The sequence below is a fragment of the Belonocnema kinseyi genome, chromosome 8 (genome assembly GCF_010883055.1).
Source record: "Belonocnema kinseyi isolate 2016_QV_RU_SX_M_011 chromosome 8, B_treatae_v1, whole genome shotgun sequence".
Classification (NCBI taxonomy): domain Eukaryota; kingdom Metazoa; phylum Arthropoda; class Insecta; order Hymenoptera; family Cynipidae; genus Belonocnema; species Belonocnema kinseyi.
Window position 1 is genome coordinate 48,795,758 of NC_046664.1, and position 3,882 is coordinate 48,799,639.

A 3,882-nucleotide genomic window follows, 5' to 3' on the forward strand; every position below is an offset into this window, starting at 1 on the left:
ACCATTCAATTAAAGAAGTTTTTTAACGAAAAATAACAATTTTTCTTATTTTTAGAAATATTTAACTTGGAAGTAATTTAACTTAAGAGGATTTAGGTATAAAAAAGATAATTGAATTTTACGATTCTAATTTTCAAAAAAAACGAAAGACACTTTGGTATTTAATTTTTTCCCAATTGGAAGAGGAACTTGCTTTTTTACTGAGTTTAAAACAAGGATTTATTTTTTATGAATGTTGAATGGGTAGAGGCATCTTGGATATTTTTAAGACTTTTATCAACCTAAAAAAGAGTTTGTTAAAATTTCACTAGACTTTGGTTTTTATATATTTTTTCTGTATTGAAAAAGGCATATTTTTTCTTTTCAGCATATTTGTTGAGTGGACGGGGCGAACTTTTTATTTTTTAATCTTTTCCTTGTATCGAAAGTGTGTATTTTTTATGTTTTTATTGATTTGGAATGAAGGCAATATCTATTTTTTTTCTAATTGGGAGAAGGAAATTTTTTTATTCTTTATTTTTTTATCAAGTTATGAGACAGGAGATTATAGTTTTCATTTTTTCTGAATCGGAAGAGATCGCTGTCTTGTTATCATTCTTATTTACTTAAAAGGGATGAAGTTTTGGTTATTGTTTTTTCTATTATATTGGAAGAGGCCATTTTTTTTCTTTTTAACATTTTTATTGAAATTAAGGGATGAATTTTTTATTTTTTATTTTTTCTTAGTTAAAAGAAGAGGGGTATCTTTTATTTTGAATGAGGGACATTTTTTTATTTTTAAGACTTTTATAGAGTTGAAATGGACGAAATTCGTTCTTTTTTTAACATTTTCATTTGTTACAAATAGAAAGAATATTTTTTATGTTTAAGATTCATATCGAGTTCGCTGGGAGGAAATTTCGGTTTACAATTTTCTGAATTGGAAAAGGATAATTTGTTTAATAATGTTTTTTGACGATTTTCAAGGGAGGATATTTTTGTTATTAAGTGTTAATTAGAAGAGAACAATTTTTTATTTATAATATTTTTATAGATTGGACGGCAGATTTTGGTAGTTTTAACGTTGAGTTGATAGAGCGAGATGGGTTTTTAAACATTTTAAACATTTTTTATTAATGTGAATTGAATAGGACGATTATTTTGAATTTATATCTTTGGAAATGATAGCGTGGATTTACAGTTGTTAACCAAAAATTTTTGAACTGTTCTATTTGAAAAAATTTGAATTTTGCAATTTAATGGCATTTAATTTAAAATTGTTCTATTGGAAAGTATGTAGTTAAAGCTTCCATTTTATGCGCATAAATTATCTAACCTCTAAATACACAATTTGTTGAGCTTCCATTTTAAAAGTTAAATATTTTAAACAATTCCATTGTAAGGGCTTTATTTTGAAGTTTAGTTTTGAATATTTTAAATGAAAAAAATTTTAGTTCTAAGAGTTTAAATTTTTTTAAATTTCAATTATTGTAAACAATTTTTGCAAACACAGACAAAACCGTAAGATGACTGAAAAAATTTTTCCTTGAATGAAATGGCCACCCTGATATAGTATGAATAATCTGCAAACATAGTTTTTTTTTTATTTATTAAACATCAACCAATTGAAAAAATATTTAAAAAGCGATTATTCGAAATAAAATCTTTCGTAACATTATGTTGATTCTTGAAATCATGCAGAATTTATTTTTTCAAAGAAATAGTTTTTGGCACGAAAAATACCTGATAGTATCTTCTTAGACTTTAAAAGATTGAGTGAAGTTTATTTATTTATTGTATCATTTAATAATAATGGTCTGAGTGAATTATAATAAAGAGGGTGGATCAGTTGTATCTATATTTTGAAGAAGATGGAAAAAAGGGAAATTGAATAAAATGACTTGGTGAATTTGGATGAGCTCGCACTATGTGGCAATCGTGAAGTGAAATCAATTAAATGGTTTGGTAATAAAAAAAAGCAGACTTGGTTCTCCTCGCATCTGCGGTAATCAGTGAATATCGTGTCATCTTATTGTGAATTCACTTGACAGCTGAATACTACTCATCAAATAATAACTTTAATATGGGTGAGTAGGTAATTGGGTATGGTTGTCCCATTCTTCATATTGGATTTTTTCATTAAAAAAGTAACGAATTTATAATCTTTCCCCGTTTGAAAAATTATCGGGGCAGTCTTCCTTCCAGTTAGAGACAGAAAAGACTGATCTAATAGAAGTTTTTTTCAAGTTAACAAATTTACAAAGCCTCTCATCTAAATAATGTCTTTACATTTCCAAAAAAGAGGCAGGGTTTTATTTTACTTGTAATTCAGAGTATTCAAGTCCCAATCTGCATTAATCAAGTTCCAATCCGGAATAATGCACTTGTAATTGAAAGTAATCCACATATAATCCAAGCAAATACAGTTTAACTGCAGCTGAGCAATTCTAACCAGGAGTAATCCAGTTCCAGTCTGGACTATCCCACTTGTAATCTGAAGCAATAAATAAATAATTATTATTAATTAAATAATTGATAATTAATTACCCCGTTCTAAACTGGTTTAATCAAGTTGTTATCTGAAGTACTTCCGTTATAGTGGAAAGCAATAAAGGGTTATATACTTTATTCCGAGATAATCCACTTGTAATCGGAAATAATCCACTTTTAATCCAGTGTAATCAAATTCTAAATTGGAGTAACCCTGTTCTAATGTGGATTAATTTACCTGTGATGGGACGTTATTCAGGGTAATCCATATTTAATCCACAAAGTTTACTTGCAATTCGAAGTAATCCACTTGTAATCCAGCTATAAAATTGAGTAATTCACTTCTAATATAGAATGATCCAGTGTAATCCACTGAAAAATCGTTTTTTGTTGTAATAAATTTTTTTTTTTTCATTTCTGATGTTAAATTTTCTTAATTGGACTAGACAGAGTATTTATTTAAAAGAATTTTGGCCAGGCGCTTCTTACTTGAATAGTTGCGTTCCCGGTGAATTGAATTTTCAACTAAGAAAGATAAACTTTCAACTAAAAATGAAATAGAGAATTGATGTTAGGTTGTCGAAGAGGATAATATTAGTAAATTTCTGGTGTTAAATTTGGTCGAAAGTTAAACTACTTTTTTCGAAAATTTGTTTTTCCAATTAAAAATTAATTTTTAAACTGAAAATTAAATTATTTTAGTTTTAGTGAAAATTTGTCTTTCTTAGTTGAAAATTCATGCGTTTTATTAAAGTTGAATTTTTTGTGTATAAAATGAAGATTTATGCCTTAAAATTCATCTTTCTGTTTGAAAACTAAACTATTTGGTTCAAAAACTAACTATTTGTTTAAAAAGGCATGTATTTTGTTAGAAATTTGTCTTTGATGGTAGAAAATTAATCTTCTTCGTTCAAAATTCAACTGTTAGACTAAATTGGAACTACTTGATCATAAATTAATTTTTTGGATAGAGAAGTATCATTTTGATTGGAAATTCATCTTTTTTAGTTAAAAACTCGACTGTTTGTTTGAAGTTTCTTTTCTCAAGTATTTCGTTGAACTTTCATGTATTTTGTTAAAAATTCGTCTTTTATAAATAAACCTAATCTTCGTCGTTGAAAATTATTTTTTTGTTATCAAATGTTAAACTCCGTTGTTGATACTTCATTCTGCTTCTTGAAGATTTATCATTTTAATTAAAAATTCCACTATTTTGTTGAAAATATATTTTCTCAGGTGGAAAATTCAACTATTTTCAAATTGAAAATTAGAAAGTGTAACTCTTTCATTTTTAGTACAGAATTGATCTTTTTAAAATGAAAATTCAATTACTTGTGGAAAAATTGATCTTATTTGGTACAATTTTTTTAAAGATTTATCTCTTGGATGGAAAATTTAAATATTATAATTTAA